This window comes from Triturus cristatus, chromosome 6, assembly GCF_964204655.1.
Source record: "Triturus cristatus chromosome 6, aTriCri1.1, whole genome shotgun sequence".
Classification (NCBI taxonomy): Eukaryota; Metazoa; Chordata; class Amphibia; order Caudata; family Salamandridae; genus Triturus; species Triturus cristatus.
Genome location: NC_140589.1, coordinates 98,608,833 through 98,624,970, shown reverse-complemented (window position 1 = coordinate 98,624,970; position 16,138 = coordinate 98,608,833). Strand labels below are relative to the sequence as shown.

Here is a 16,138-nt window from a genome sequence, read left to right as displayed (position 1 = left end):
CTTCCTTGCAACACCCTAGTCTTGGATAAATCCACATCATATTCCTTCGCCAATCCCCTCAATTTCTCGTGTGCCATTCGTGCTTTCCGCGTCACATCTTTCGCCACGAAAAACAGCTCATCTGGATTGTAAGATACTATCATCTCAAGAGGTAGACTTCCATATATAATTTCATCTACCTCTGCCTTGAGCCTTACTATGTCTATCATCCCTGCCTTCAAGGCTCCTTTCAACACCTGACAACTTGCTCCACGTCCCTCATCATATTCGCATTCTGGTTCTTTCTCTCTCCTCTCTTCTGGTGTCTCTATGGGAGCAGAACAACTCTTAAAGCCATCTGGAGCTTTCCCCGCTTGGCCCATATTCCAGCTCATTTGCCTCTTTGGCGGTACCCATGACCTTAAATCTGACCTTGACTCCATCAGAGTCCTCGGTCTCTCCGATCTCTGGTCTTCCTCTCCCCTCGATGTGTCTGACACTGCTGCCAATGGTGTACTCCATTGTACAGGGCTTGGAGGTCGGGCCGTTGCCCCTTCCAACCCACTTTCCCCGCTTTCTCTCCTCGTCCTTTCTGCCACTCGTTCTGACCTCTCTCTTTCCTCTGATTCCGGACTGTATATCGACACAATCGGTCCAATGGTGACCGGTACCCTCAATGCATCCGGTAACCTCATCTCTCTTTCAATCCTCCCACTAGCCTCAGACTGACCCTGTGAACTCGCTGTTTCAAACGAAACCAACCCTTCTACTCGGGTCTCAGGTTGGATCGTTACCCTTCTAGTTTCTCCCATCTCACCCCACCTATCATCCACTTCGTCTGGATTATAAGGAGGTGGTCTCTCGTCTAACAGTCTTTGCAATACCCCATCATCGGAGTCACTCTCCTCTTCCTGTGCCTTCACATGCCTTATCCCCGTCGAGTCTATCAGCACGGGATACAATTTCTCTTCCTCAATTGTCTGCACTCTCCATCTTTTCTCCGCTGCGTCCCACTTGGCATCCTGAAATGCCCTAATCGACTTCCTCATCCTCTCCTGACTTCTTCCCTTTTCCTTATCATGTGCTGCTCTAATCCACGCATGTAATGCTTCGAACTGCGCCGGTCTTGGCAAGGGTCTTAAGGACCCCATCACCGTCTTCAGTTGGTACAGCACTGCTAGTCTAAATGAGCCATACCTCGGGAAAGCTAATTCCCCTTCACCTTGTGTAATCTTGTGCCAATTCTCAATCCAAACTATAGTATGTAACCCCACATTCTTTGCCATGTAATGTGCTGGGGTATCCTCGGGAGGGGCTTCTTCTCCCCCACGAACAACCACATGCTTATCGCCTCTACACAACTCTCGCAAAGCCCTAAGACACTTCATGATGAGCGAATTCGCTCTCGCGCTCTATTTACTTCTTGTTCTCAAATCCTCCAATAACAGCGCAACTCACACCAACCGGCCTATCACAGCGCGACACCCTCTGACGTCACCTTCCTCCGTTCGCAGCAGTTCCCTTCTCCAAACACGTTTCACGCTTGCTCTCGTTCCATTCATACACTGAAATAACCGATTAAGTTACTTCCCTGGCTGTCCGTCCACAGCCTCTGACTGTTCGTCCACAGTCTCTCGACCTTGTTGACCTCGCTTGGCGCCCGTCTGCCCCCGTCCGGCCAGACAGATCGCCACTGATAGGTTACTAACACTCCGATCCGCACACAACAACCCACGACCAGCGTTAAGTTGCCATACACACACACGTTCACTCCCCCTATCTCGGTCCAGGTGATCGATGGTACCTCACGATCTCCTTTGGGTGGTCAACAAAATCTATCTCAGGTGTCTTCTACACCACAATTCCCGGGCTGCGCGCGCTCACAGCCTGATCTCACAATCACACTACATACACATCAACTCCGCAAGACATCACACAACAAATCAACACCGCAATCTACAACATCTCATTTTCATACTCACTCCTGGAACTGCTGCTTTCGGTCGTGCTGCTACTCGCCGTCGATGCTCATCTGCTGCCGTCTGCTGCTCGCCATCTGATGATTCAGCATCACTTATCGTCTTTTGGGCCTCGAGGATCACTTATCCTTATCTAATCTTCCCTCGCTATCGGAAAGAAACCATCCTCTGCTACCAACTGCTCCGGCCCATTTTAGTATCTCGCAATTATCTACTAGAACCCACTCTGGTCGTATGGAACTTTTTACTTGCCCAATAGCGTGGAGGGAAAACACAATTATCAAAATTACTGTCCACAATTTGCCATAATCAAGGACTCGAGACTTAATCTCTTGGCTCTCTAGTTTTTATTATCAGCATAAAGATTTGAAGATACAAAGTCCTCAATACGAGGCACAACAAGTACATAGGCACTAACACAAATGCTACCCTACGAAGAATCCGCATACGGCTAAAAATAACTAAAAGCACAATCTCTAAAAGCATGAGGTAGAAAACCACCAAGCAAATGTCGATACTAAGGACACTGAACCATACCATCTCTGTCCCTACTCTGCACTAGATGACATCCCTACTTAGCAATCCCTTGAGACCCTCGTCGAGTAAAAAGGTGTCAGAGTGAAACTTCCTAAGAAGTCATCACTTAGAGAGCTTGTTCTAAGTTGCCCCCTCTATCTCTTCGCCTAGCCTTCCTCTGCCCTGGGCTGCTCTGATCTGCCTCCACCCTCGGGGCGCTTTCCCTAATACAGAACCCCAAATCCCAGAACACGCCCTTTGCGCCTCCTCTTCTGCGGGGTCGTCTTTCAGTAAAGTTCCACAGAGCGCTGTCCAGTTCCATCGTCCATCGCTTGGCCTTGAGTCCCAGACGCCATCCGCACTAGGAGTTACGATTGGCACATTCCAATGCACTCCCATGTCTGGCTTTTACTACATAAGTCAATTTGTGAACAAAGAGCTTCTCTACTAACGAGCAACTGTCCTTGCACCTGGGGTGAGATCATGCAAGGCAGACATACTTCACATCTTTTAACTTGCAATTTACTACAGCCTAAAACCTCTACTGGAATAAATCCTTTTTGGCCTATTGCCCTTGGCTAACATAAGAAAATACCAGGCCTTTCGCCTCAACGATATATGCGAATTCTGGCCACTACTTCGGTTACACAAGCAGGTTTAAATCACAGTATTGACATTTACGTCTTTCTTTCATGTGTGGTCAAACTAAACAGTCTACAGACACGAATTCTAATCTACACGTTTTAACATCACATTGTTCAAAAGGACTAAGCTCTATGCATTGCTTCAATATATACATAAGATGCTTGTACATAGCTAACACTTCTATTGAAATCGACATAGGTTAGACAATTCTTAATACATTGCACACAAAATACCTGAGTACACATTTGATTATATGCGGGTGCCAACTAACAGTAAATATAACGCACCCCTACAATTTTCAAACTTTTAAGCGCTACATCAGGACCCATGTAAGAGGTCATCTGGAAGAGTCATGCTCTTGTATGCCCTGGCCAGACGGGCCCTGCAAATTTGGAAGAATGCCATTCATCTGGTAGACAACTGGACTCCAGCACACTTACAGCAATTTCCTCAGGGCTTTGATCAGGGGCTGCTTAAATTTGCATACTCCACCCTATGTTGTGACTTTGAGATCCCTTGTTGAAATTGCTTTAGCCAGCCAAGAGGTGGCTATTGTCTCAATTTCAAAGCAGCTTTGAGCCGTTCAAGTGGCTGGTGAATAGCACTTTCTCTTTGTTCGCCTCAAAGTTCTAAAGAGTTCTCCATAAGTCCTGCTCTGTACAGATTGTTCAAAGATCTGTTGGAAGTGCATATAATAGGATAAATAAATTGAGGGCATTCCTTTTCAGTACCTCACCTGCATGGCTGTCTGGCCTCTAGAAGATGCTGGGAAAGCAAGTCAGGATGGCCGAGTGGTCTAAGGCGCTGCGTTCAGGTCGCAGTCTCCTCTGAAGGTGTGGGTTCAAATCCCACTTCTGACAGTCCTGTGTTTACTCTACTTTTTTTCTTGAGAAATATGATCATTTCCCTCGCAGTGGCTTATAGGATTGTCTTCTTGGAAGAGTGCAGTGAGTTTTTTTCTTGCTCTAGCCACTATTGGCCTAAGCTCTGTGCATTTTTTGGTTCCTAATATCTTTCTCACCCTTTAGATGAAAAAGCAGCATGGGGTCAGGATGGCCGAGTGGTCTAAGGCTCTGCGTTAAGGCCGCAGAATCTCCTGGAGGCGTGGGTTCAAATCCCACTTCTGACAAAACTTGAATTCCATTTTCTCTCTCAGTTCTTTTAGAATCTCAGCTAAAAATTGGCAATGTAAATAATATCTGAATAAGTACCAAACTTCAGTTTCAACTGCAAATGCATTTGCCCTATTCTATCTTTAACGTTAATGTAATATTCTTCTAGCACTCGTGGTGTTTTATATTTCTTTTGTGGGGTACTTTAAAAATCTTTTTTATGAAAGAAATGGGTTACATTAAGTCTTGTGATGTTTTAGGTTTCCAATAAGGAGGTTTTAAATTTTATGTCACGTCATCTTCAGATGCTTCATTCAAGAGATGTTTCCACTATAGAATGCAGAGCAAGGGCAAAAATACAAGTGATAGAGCGAGTGAGTGAAAAGGAGTGTTGTGGAAGGAGAGAATGAAACAAAGACAGAGTGAGTGAATGGCAGGGAGGTATAGAAGAGGAGTCTAGTAGTGAAGGAGACCTGCTTTTCCCTGCTCTTGACCTCCCACCCATCCCCAAACAACCACAAACATACCTTCTGTGCAAAGTTGGTATGCAGAATTTCACGCCTCAGCAAGTGAGGGTGAGTCCCAGGCCAGGGGCTAAAGAGCAAAAGAGTGCCTGTGCTCAGACTTTCCCTGCTAGGGATAGTTTATCTGGAACAAGTCCTTCTCTCTTGTATCCAGCAAGGATCTAGAAATCCTGCATGAATCTGCAAGGCACATTGGCAGCATACATTTGCATAAACTGCCCCACCTATTGCCTTCCTACTTCCTGTGCTGTAGTTGTTTGTGTAGAGAGAGAGGTCGCAGGCAAGGAAATGTTGTGAGTCGGATACAGGACCCTAAATAGCTGGTGAGAGGTATGTGGTGTTCTAAAAGCATGAAAACTGTATACCTGTGAAATAAAGTGCTTTCGTATGTGTTCTTCTGTGTTTATTGTCCTGTGCATAAAGTTGCACCTTGTGTTTGAAGGTTTAAATTATTTCAGGCTTGCATGGAGGTAGACGTTTCTGAGTAACTTTTATTCATTTCTTAAAAGCCTATACTGTCAGAATGGCCGAGAGGTCTAAGGTGCTGTGTTTAGGCCACAGTCTCCTTTGGAGGCGTGGGTTTGAATCCCACTTCTGACATGCCTTTTGGAGATTTAATCTCCTTTATCAGGTTAACATCTGATGTAAGTTGCATCTGTTGGTCTTCACCTGGCACGTTATTCCGTTCTCCTCTTGTCAAGAGAGATGGGGTTTCTCATATATTTAGGTTCTATAACGTCTTGCTGACAAAGCGCAACCCTTACCAAATGAGCATAGGACCCATGTAAGAGGTCATCTGGAAGAGTCATGCTCTTGTATGCCCTGGCCAGACGGGCCCTGCAAATTTGGAAGAATGCCATGCATCTGGTAGACAACTGGACTCCAGCACACTTACAGCAATTTCCTTAGGGCTTTGATCAGGGGCTGCTTAAATTTGCATACTCCACCCTATGTTGTGACTTTGAGATCCCTTGTTGAAATTGCTTTAGCCAGCCAAGAGGTGGCTATTGTCTCAATTTCAAAGCAGCTTTGAGCCGTTCAAGTGGCTGGTGAATAGCACTTTCTCTTTGTTCGCCTCAAAGTTCTAAAGAGTTCTCCATAGGTCCTGCTCTGTACAGATTGTTCAAAGATCTGTTGGAAGTGCATATAATAGGATAAATAAATTGAGGGGATTCCTTTTCAGTACCTCACCTGCATGGCTGTCTGGCCTCTGGAAGATGCTGGGAAAGCAAGTCAGGATGGCCGAGTGGTCTAAGGCGCTGCGTTCAGGTTGCAGTCTCCTCTGGAGGCGTGGGTTCAAATCCCACTTTTGACAGTCCTGTGTTTACTCTAATTTTTTTCTTGAGAAATATGATCATTTCCCTCGCAGTGGCTTATAGGATTGTCTTCTTGGAAGAGTGCAGTGATTTTTTTTCATGCTCTAGCCACTATTGGCCTAAGCTCTGTGCATTTTTTGGTTCCTAATATCTTTCTCACCCTTTAGATGAAAAAGCAGCATGGGGTCAGGATGGCCGAGTGGTCTAAGGCACTGCGTTAAGGTCGCAGTCTCTCCTGGAGGCGTGGGTTCGAATCCCACTTCTGATAAAACTTCAATTCCATTTTCTCTCTCAGTTCCTTTAGAATCTCAGCTAAAAATTGGCAATGTAAATAATATCTGAATAAGTACCAAACTTCAGTTTCAACTGCAAATGCATTTGCCCTATTCTATCTTTAACGTTAATGTAATATTCTTCTAGCACTCGTGGTGTTTTATATTTGTTTTGTGGGGTACTTTAAAAATCTTTTTTAAGAAAGAAATGGGTTACATTAAGTCTTGTGATGTTTTAGGTTTCCAATAAGGAGGTTTTAAATTTTATGTCACGTCATTTTCAGATGCTTCATTCAAGAGCTGTTTCCACTATAGAATGCAGAGCAAGGGCAAAAATACAAGTGATAGAGCGAGTGAGTGAGAAGGAGTGTTGTGGAAGGAGAGAATGAAACAAAGACAGAGTGAGTGAATGGCAGGGAGGCATAGAAGAGGAGTCTAGTAGTGAAGGAGACCTGCTTTTCCCTGCTCTTGACCTCCCACCCATCCCCAAACAACCACAAACATACCTTCTGTGCAAAGTTGGTATGCAGAATTTCACGCCTCAGCAAGTGAGGGTGAGTCCCAGGCCAGGGGCTAAAGAGCAAAAGAGTGCCTGTGCTCAGACTTTCCCTGCTAGGGATAGTTTATCTGGAACAAGTCCTTCTCTCTTGTATCCAGCAAGGATCTAGAAATCCTGCATGAATTTGCAAGGCACATTGGCAGCATAAATTTGCATAAACTGCCCCACCTATTGCCTTCCTACTTCCTGTGCTGTAGTTGTTTGTGTAGAGAGAGAGGTCGCAGGCAAGGAAATGTTGTGAGTCGGATACAGGACCCTAAATAGCTGGTGAGAGGTATGTGGTGTTCTAAAAGCATGACAACTGTATACCTGTGAAATAAAGTGCTTTCGTATGTGTTCTTCTGTGTTTATTGTCCTGTGCATAAAGTTGCACCTTGTGTTTGAAGTTTTAAATTATTTCAGGCTTGCATGGAGGTAGACGTTTCTGAGTAACTTTTATTCATTTCTTAAAAGCCTATGCTGTCAGGATGGCGGAGAGGTCTAAGGTGCTGTGTTTAGGCCACAGTCTCCTTTGGAGGCGTGGGTTCAAATCCCACTTCTGACATGCCTTTTGGAGATTTAATCTCCTTTATCAGGTTAACATCTGATGGAAGTTGCATCTGTTGGTCTTCACCTGGCACGTTATTCCGTTCTCCTCTTGTCAAGAGAGATGGGGTTTCTCATATATTTAGGTTCTATAACGTCTTGCTGACAAAGCGCAATCCTTACCAAATGAGCATAGGACCCATGTAAGAGGTCATCTGGAAGAGTCATGCTCTTGTATGCCCTGGCCAGACGGCCCTGCAAATTTGGAAGAATGCCATGCATCTGGTAGACAACTGGACTCCAGCACACTTACAGCAATTTCCTTAGGGCTTTGATCAGGGGCTGCTTAAATTTGCATACTCCACCCTATGTTGTGACTTTGAGATCCCTTGTTGAAATTGCTTTAGCCAGCCAAGAGGTGGCTATTGTCTCAATTTCAAAGCAGCTTTGAGCCGTTCAAGTGGCTGGTGAATAGCACTTTCTCTTTGTTCGCCTCAAAGTTCTAAAGAGTTCTCCATAGGTCCTGCTCTGTACAGATTGTTCAAAGATCTGTTGGAAGTGCATATAATAGGATAAATAAATTGAGGGCATTCCTTTTCAGTACCTCACCTGCATGGCTGTCTGGCCTCTGGAAGATGCTGGGAAAGCAAGTCAGGATGGCCGAGTGGTCTAAGGCGCTGCGTTCAGGTCGCAGTCTCCTCTGGAGGCATGGGTTCAAATCCCACTTCTGACAGTCCTGTGTTTACTCTAATTTTTTTCTTGAGAAATATGATCATTTCCCTCGCAGTGGCTTATAGGATTGTCTTCTTGGAAGAGTGCAGTGAGTTTTTTTCTTGCTCTAGCCACTATTGGCCTAAGCTCTATGCATTTTTTGGTTCCTAATATCTTTCTCACCCTTTAGATGAAAAAGCAGCATGGGGTCAGGATGGCCGAGTGGTCTAAGGCGCTGCGTTAAGGCCGCAGTCTCTCCTGGAGGCGTGGGTTCAAATCCCACTTCTGACAAAACTTGAATTCCATTTTCTCTCTCAGTTCCTTTAGAATCTCAGCTAAAAATTGGCAATGTAAATAATATCTGAATAAGTACCAAACTTCAGTTTCAACTGCAAATGCATTTGCCCTATTCTATCTTTAACGTTAATGTAATATTCTTCTAGCACTCGTGGTGTTTTATATTTCTTTTGTGGGGTACTTTAAAAATCTTTTTTATGAAAGAAATGGGTTACATTAAGTCTTGTGATGTTTTAGGTTTCCAATAAGGAGGTTTTAAATGTTATGTCACGTCATTTTTAGATGCTTCATTCAAGAGATGTTTCCACTATAGAATGCAGAGCAAGGGCAAAAATACAAGTGATAGAGCGAGTGAGTGAGAAGGAGTGTTGTGGAAGGAGAGAATGAAACAAAGACAGAGTGAGTGAACGGCAGGGAGGCATAGAAGAGTAGTCTAGTAGTGAAGGAGACCTGCTTTTCCCTGCTCTTGACCTCCCACCCATCCCCAAACAACCACAAACATACCTTCTGTGCAAAGTTGGTATGCAGAATTTCACGCCTCAGCAAGTGAGGGTGAGTCCCAGGCCAGGGGCTAAAGAGCAAAAGAGTGCCTGTGCTCAGACTTTCCCTGCTAGGGATAGTTTATCTGGAACAAGGCCTACTCTCTTGTATCCAGCAAGGATCTAGAAATCCTGCATGAATCTGCAAGGCACATTGGCAGCATAAATTTGCATAAACTGCCCCACCTATTGCCTTCCTACTTCCTGTGGTGTAGTTGTTTGTGTAGAGAGAGAGGTCGCAGGCAAGGAAATGTTGTGAGTCGGATACAGGACCCTAAATAGCTGGTGAGAGGTATGTGGTGTTCTAAAAGCATGAAAACTGTATACCTGTGAAATAAAGTGCTTTCGTATGTGTTCTTCTGTGTTTATTGTCCTGTGCATAAAGTTGCACCTTGTGTTTGAAGGTTTAAATTATTTCAGGCTTGCATGGAGGTAGACGTTTCTGAGTAACTTTTATTCATTTCTTAAAATCCTATACTGTCAGGATGGCCGAGAGGTCTAAGGTGCTGTGTTTAGGCCACAGTCTCCTTTGGAGGCGTTGGTTCGAATCCCACTTCTGACATGCCTTTTGGAGATTTAATCTCCTTTATCAGGTTAACATCTGATGGAAGTTGCATCTGTTGGTCTTCACTTGGCACGTTATTCCGTTCTCCTCTTGTCAAGAGAGATGGGGTTTCTCATATATTTAGGTTCTATAACGTCTTGCTGACAAAGCGCAATCCTTACCAAATGAGCATAGGACCCATGTAAGAGGTCATCTGGAAGAGTCATGCTCTTGTATGCCCTGGCCAGACGGGCCCTGCAAATTTGGAAGAATGCCATTCATCTGGTAGACAACTGGACTCCAGCACACTTACAGCAATTTCCTCAGGGCTTTGATCAGGGGCTGCTTAAATTTGCATACTCCACCCTATGTTGTGACTTTGAGATCCCTTGTTGAAATTGCTTTAGCCAGCCAAGAGGTGGCTATTGTCTCAATTTCAAAGCAGCTTTGAGCCGTTCAAGTGGCTGGTGAATAGCACTTTCTCTTTGTTCGCCTCAAAGTTCTAAAGAGTTCTCCATAGGTCCTGCTCTGTACAGATTGTTCAAAGATCTGTTGGAAGTGCATATAATAGGATAAATAAATTGAGGGCATTCCTTTTCAGTACCTCACCTGCATGGCTGTCTGGCCTCTGGAAGATGCTGGGAAAGCAAGTCAGGATGGCCGAGTGGTCTAAGGCGCTGCGTTCAGATCGCAGTCTCCTCTGGAGGTGTGGCTTCAAATCCCACTTCTGACAGTCCTGTGTTTACTCTACTTTTTTTCTTGAGAAATATGATCATTTCCCTCGCAGTGGCTTATAGGATTGTCTTCTTGGAAGAATGCAGTGAGTTTTTTTCTTGCTCTAGCCACTATTGGCCTAAGCTCTGTGCATTTTTTGGTTCCTAATATCTTTCTCACCCTTTAGATGAAAAAGCAGCATGGGGTCAGGATGGCCGAGTGGTCTAAGGCGCTGCATTAAGGCCGCAGTCTCTCCTGGAGGCGTGGGTTCGAATCCCACTTCTGACAAAACTTGAATTCCATTTTCTCTCTCAGTTCTTTTAGAATCTCAGCTAAAAATTGGCAATGTAAATAATATCTGAATAAGTACCAAACTTCAGTTTCAACTGCAAATGCATTTGCCCTATTCTATCTTTAACGTTAATGTAATATTCTTCTAGCACTCGTGGTGTTTTATATTTCTTTTGTGGGGTACTTTAAAAATCTTTTTTATGAAAGAAGTGGGTTACATTAAGTCTTGTGATGTTTTAGGTTTCCAATAAGGAGGTTTTAAATTTTATGTCACGTCATTTTCAGATGCTTCATTCAAGAGATGTTTCCACTATAGAATGCAGAGCAAGGGCAAAAATACAAGTGATAGAGCGAGTGAGTGAGAAGGAGTGTTGTGGAAGGAGAGAATGAAACAAAGACAGAGTGAGTGAACGGCAGGGAGGCATAGAAGAGGAGTCTAGTAGTGAAGGAGACCTGCTTTTCCCTGCTCTTGACCTCCCACCCATCCCCAAACAACCACAAACATACCTTCTGTGCAAAGTTGGTATGCAGAATTTCACGCCTCAGCAAGTGAGGGTGAGTCCCAGGCCAGGGGCTAAAGAGCAAAAGAGTGCCTGTGCTCAGACTTTCCCTGCTAGGGATAGTTTATCTGGAACAAGTCCTTCTCTCTTGTATCCAGCAAGGATCTAGAAATCCTGCATGAATCTGCAAGGCACATTGGCAGCATACATTTGCATAAACTGCCCCACCTATTGCCTTCCTACTTCCTGTGCTGTAGTTGTTTGTGTAGAGAGAGAGGTCGCAGGCAAGGAAATGTTGTGAGTCGGATACAGGACCCTAAATAGCTGGTGAGAGGTATGTGGTGTTCTAAAAGCATGAAAACTGTATACCTGTGAAATAAAGTGCTTTCGTATGTGTTCTTCTGTGTTTATTGTCCTGTGCATAAAGTTGCACCTTGTGTTTGAAGGTTTAAATTATTTCAGGCTTGCATGGAGGTAGACGTTTCTGAGTAACTTTTATTCATTTCTTAAAAGCCTATACTGTCAGAATGGCCGAGAGGTCTAAGGTGCTGTGTTTAGGCCACAGTCTCCTTTGGAGGCGTGGGTTTGAATCCCACTTCTGACATGCCTTTTGGAGATTTAATCTCCTTTATCAGGTTAACATCTGATGTAAGTTGCATCTGTTGGTCTTCACCTGGCACGTTATTCCGTTCTCCTCTTGTCAAGAGAGATGGGGTTTCTCATATATTTAGGTTCTATAACGTCTTGCTGACAAAGCGCAACCCTTACCAAATGAGCATAGGACCCATGTAAGAGGTCATCTGGAAGAGTCATGCTCTTGTATGCCCTGGCCAGACGGGCCCTGCAAATTTGGAAGAATGCCATGCATCTGGTAGACAACTGGACTCCAGCACACTTACAGCAATTTCCTTAGGGCTTTGATCAGGGGCTGCTTAAATTTGCATACTCCACCCTATGTTGTGACTTTGAGATCCCTTGTTGAAATTGCTTTAGCCAGCCAAGAGGTGGCTATTGTCTCAATTTCAAAGCAGCTTTGAGCCGTTCAAGTGGCTGGTGAATAGCACTTTCTCTTTGTTCGCCTCAAAGTTCTAAAGAGTTCTCCATAGGTCCTGCTCTGTACAGATTGTTCAAAGATCTGTTGGAAGTGCATATAATAGGATAAATAAATTGAGGGGATTCCTTTTCAGTACCTCACCTGCATGGCTGTCTGGCCTCTGGAAGATGCTGGGAAAGCAAGTCAGGATGGCCGAGTGGTCTAAGGCGCTGCGTTCAGGTCGCAGTCTCCTCTGGAGGCGTGGGTTCAAATCCCACTTTTGACAGTCCTGTGTTTACTCTAATTTTTTTCTTGAGAAATATGATCATTTCCCTCGCAGTGGCTTATAGGATTGTCTTCTTGGAAGAGTGCAGTGAGTTTTTTTCATGCTCTAGCCACTATTGGCCTAAGCTCTGTGCATTTTTTGGTTCCTAATATCTTTCTCACCCTTTAGATGAAAAAGCAGCATGGGGTCAGGATGGCCGAGTGGTCTAAGGCACTGCGTTAAGGTCGCAGTCTCTCCTGGAGGCGTGGGTTCGAATCCCACTTCTGATAAAACTTGAATTCCATTTTCTCTCTCAGTTCCTTTAGAATCTCAGCTAAAAATTGGCAATGTAAATAATATCTGAATAAGTACCAAACTTCAGTTTCAACTGCAAATGCATTTGCCCTATTCTATCTTTAACGTTAATGTAATATTCTTCTAGCACTCGTGGTGTTTTATATTTGTTTTGTGGGGTACTTTAAAAATCTTTTTTATGAAAGAAATGGGTTACATTAAGTCTTGTGATGTTTTAGGTTTCCAATAAGGAGGTTTTAAATTTTATGTCACGTCATTTTCAGATGCTTCATTCAAGAGCTGTTTCCACTATAGAATGCAGAGCAAGGGCAAAAATACAAGTGATAGAGCGAGTGAGTGAGAAGGAGTGTTGTGGAAGGAGAGAATGAAACAAAGACAGAGTGAGTGAATGGCAGGGAGGCATAGAAGAGGAGTCTAGTAGTGAAGGAGACCTGCTTTTCCCTGCTCTTGACCTCCCACCCATCCCCAAACAACCACAAACATACCTTCTGTGCAAAGTTGGTATGCAGAATTTCACGCCTCAGCAAGTGAGGGTGAGTCCCAGGCCAGGGGCTAAAGAGCAAAAGAGTGCCTGTGCTCAGACTTTCCCTGCTAGGGATAGTTTATCTGGAACAAGTCCTTCTCTCTTGTATCCAGCAAGGATCTAGAAATCCTGCATGAATTTGCAAGGCACATTGGCAGCATAAATTTGCATAAACTGCCCCACCTATTGCCTTCCTACTTCCTGTGCTGTAGTTGTTTGTGTAGAGAGAGAGGTCGCAGGCAAGGAAATGTTGTGAGTCGGATACAGGACCCTAAATAGCTGGTGAGAGGTATGTGGTGTTCTAAAAGCATGACAACTGTATACCTGTGAAATAAAGTGCTTTCGTATGTGTTCTTCTGTGTTTATTGTCCTGTGCATAAAGTTGCACCTTGTGTTTGAAGTTTTAAATTATTTCAGGCTTGCATGGAGGTAGACGTTTCTGAGTAACTTTTATTCATTTCTTAAAAGCCTATGCTGTCAGGATGGCGGAGAGGTCTAAGGTGCTGTGTTTAGGCCACAGTCTCCTTTGGAGGCGTGGGTTCAAATCCCACTTCTGACATGCCTTTTGGAGATTTAATCTCCTTTATCAGGTTAACATCTGATGGAAGTTGCATCTGTTGGTCTTCACCTGGCACGTTATTCCGTTCTCCTCTTGTCAAGAGAGATGGGGTTTCTCATATATTTAGGTTCTATAACGTCTTGCTGACAAAGCGCAATCCTTACCAAATGAGCATAGGACCCATGTAAGAGGTCATCTGGAAGAGTCATGCTCTTGTATGCCCTGGCCAGACGGGCCCTGCAAATTTGGAAGAATGCCATTCATCTGGTAGACAACTGGACTCCAGCACACTTACAGCAATTTCCTTAGGGCTTTGATCAGGGGCTGCTTAAATTTGCATACTCCACCCTATGTTGTGACTTTGAGATCCCTTGTTGAAATTGCTTTAGCCAGCCAAGAGGTGGCTATTGTCTCAATTTCAAAGCAGCTTTGAGCCGTTCAAGTGGCTGGTGAATAGCACTTTCTCTTTGTTCGCCTCAAAGTTCTAAAGAGTTCTCCATATGTCCTGCTCTGTACAGATTGTTCAAAGATCTGTTGGAAGTGCATATAATAGGATAAATAAATTGAGGGCATTCCTTTTCAGTACCTCACCTGCATGGCTGTCTGGCCTCTGGAAGATGCTGGGAAAGCAAGTCAGGATGGCCGAGTGGTCTAAGGCGCTGCGTTAAGGTCGCAGTCTCCTCTGGAGGCATGGGTTCAAATCCCACTTCTGACAGTCCTGTGTTTACTCTAATTTTTTTCTTGAGAAATATGATCATTTCCCTCGCAGTGGCTTATAGGATTGTCTTCTTGGAAGAGTGCAGTGAGTTTTTTTCTTGCTCTAGCCACTATTGGCCTAAGCTCTATGCATTTTTTGGTTCCTAATATCTTTCTCACCCTTTAGATGAAAAAGCAGCATGGGGTCAGGATGGCCGAGTGGTCTAAGGCGCTGCGTTAAGGCCGCAGTCTCTCCTGGAGGCGTGGGTTCAAATCCCACTTCTGACAAAACTTGAATTCCATTTTCTCTCTCAGTTCCTTTAGAATCTCAGCTAAAAATTGCCAATGTAAATAATATCTGAATAAGTACCAAACTTCAGTTTCAACTGCAAATGCATTTGCCCTATTCTATCTTTAACGTTAATGTAATATTCTTCTAGCACTCGTGGTGTTTTATATTTCTTTTGTGGGGTACTTTAAAAATCTTTTTTATGAAAGAAATGGGTTACATTAAGTCTTGTGATGTTTTAGGTTTCCAATAAGGAGGTTTTAAATGTTATGTCACGTCATTTTTAGATGCTTCATTCAAGAGATGTTTCCACTATAGAATGCAGAGCAAGGGCAAAAATACAAGTGATAGAGCGAGTGAGTGAGAAGGAGTGTTGTGGAAGGAGAGAATGAAACAAAGACAGAGTGAGTGAACGGCAGGGAGGCATAGAAGAGTAGTCTAGTAGTGAAGGAGACCTGCTTTTCCCTCTCTTGACCTCCCACCCATCCCCAAACAACCACAAACATACCTTCTGTGCAAAGTTGGTATGCAGAATTTCACGCCTCAGCAAGTGAGGGTGAGTCCCAGGCCAGGGGCTAAAGAGCAAAAGAGTGCCTGTGCTCAGACTTTCCCTGCTAGGGATAGTTTATCTGGAACAAGGCCTACTCTCTTGTATCCAGCAAGGATCTAGAAATCCTGCATGAATCTGCAAGGCACATTGGCAGCATAAATTTGCATAAACTGCCCCACCTATTGCCTTCCTACTTCCTGTGGTGTAGTTGTTTGTGTAGAGAGAGAGGTCGCAGGCAAGGAAATGTTGTGAGTCGGATACAGGACCCTAAATAGCTGGTGAGAGGTATGTGGTGTTCTAAAAGCATGAAAACTGTATACCTGTGAAATAAAGTGCTTTCGTATGTGTTCTTCTGTGTTTATTGTCCTGTGCATAAAGTTGCACCTTGTGTTTGAAGGTTTAAATTATTTCAGGCTTGCATGGAGGTAGACGTTTCTGAGTAACTTTTATTCATTTCTTAAAATCCTATACTGTCAGGATGGCCGAGAGGTCTAAGGTGCTGTGTTTAGGCCACAGTCTCCTTTGGAGGCGTGGGTTCGAATCCCACTTCTGACATGCCTTTTGGAGATTTAATCTCCTTTATCAGGTTAACATCTGATGGAAGTTGCATCTGTTGGTCTTCACTTGGCACGTTATTCCGTTCTCCTCTTGTCAAGAGAGATGGGGTTTCTCATATATTTAGGTTCTATAACGTCTTGCTGACAAAGCGCAATCCTTACCAAATGAGCATAGGACCCATGTAAGAGGTCATCTGGAAGAGTCATGCTCTTGTATGCCCTGGCCAGACGGGCCCTGCAAATTTGGAAGAATGCCATTCATCTGGTAGACAACTGGACTCCAGCACACTTACAGCAATTTCCTCAGGGCTTTGATCAGGGGCTGCTT

The 16,138-nt window shown here is 44.2% G+C and overlaps 9 non-coding genes across 9 annotated transcripts; all 9 read left to right on the top strand.

The window, feature by feature from the left end:
* The first annotated feature begins 4,165 nt into the window (after nt 1–4,165).
* On the top strand, nt 4,166–4,248 carry TRNAL-AAG (transfer RNA leucine (anticodon AAG)). The gene has a single exon. It is a non-coding gene; the product is annotated as a tRNA-Leu (tRNA).
* Nucleotides 4,249–6,256: 2,008 nt separating this feature from the next.
* On the top strand, nt 6,257–6,339 carry TRNAL-AAG (transfer RNA leucine (anticodon AAG)). Its single transcript has one exon. It is a non-coding gene; the product is annotated as a tRNA-Leu (tRNA).
* A 2,007-nt stretch (nt 6,340–8,346) lies between these two features.
* On the top strand, nt 8,347–8,429 carry TRNAL-AAG (transfer RNA leucine (anticodon AAG)). Its single transcript has one exon. It is a non-coding gene; the product is annotated as a tRNA-Leu (tRNA).
* A 2,008-nt stretch (nt 8,430–10,437) lies between these two features.
* TRNAL-AAG (transfer RNA leucine (anticodon AAG)) lies at nt 10,438–10,520 on the top strand. The gene has a single exon. It is a non-coding gene; the product is annotated as a tRNA-Leu (tRNA).
* A 1,739-nt stretch (nt 10,521–12,259) lies between these two features.
* Nucleotides 12,260–12,342, top strand: TRNAL-CAG (transfer RNA leucine (anticodon CAG)). The gene has a single exon. It is a non-coding gene; the product is annotated as a tRNA-Leu (tRNA).
* Nucleotides 12,343–12,528: 186 nt separating this feature from the next.
* Nucleotides 12,529–12,611, top strand: TRNAL-AAG (transfer RNA leucine (anticodon AAG)). The gene has a single exon. It is a non-coding gene; the product is annotated as a tRNA-Leu (tRNA).
* Nucleotides 12,612–14,350: 1,739 nt separating this feature from the next.
* On the top strand, nt 14,351–14,433 carry TRNAL-AAG (transfer RNA leucine (anticodon AAG)). The gene has a single exon. It is a non-coding gene; the product is annotated as a tRNA-Leu (tRNA).
* Nucleotides 14,434–14,619: 186 nt separating this feature from the next.
* On the top strand, nt 14,620–14,702 carry TRNAL-AAG (transfer RNA leucine (anticodon AAG)). The gene has a single exon. It is a non-coding gene; the product is annotated as a tRNA-Leu (tRNA).
* Nucleotides 14,703–15,725: 1,023 nt separating this feature from the next.
* On the top strand, nt 15,726–15,808 carry TRNAL-UAG (transfer RNA leucine (anticodon UAG)). Its single transcript has one exon. It is a non-coding gene; the product is annotated as a tRNA-Leu (tRNA).
* The last annotated feature ends 330 nt before the right edge of the window (nt 15,809–16,138 follow it).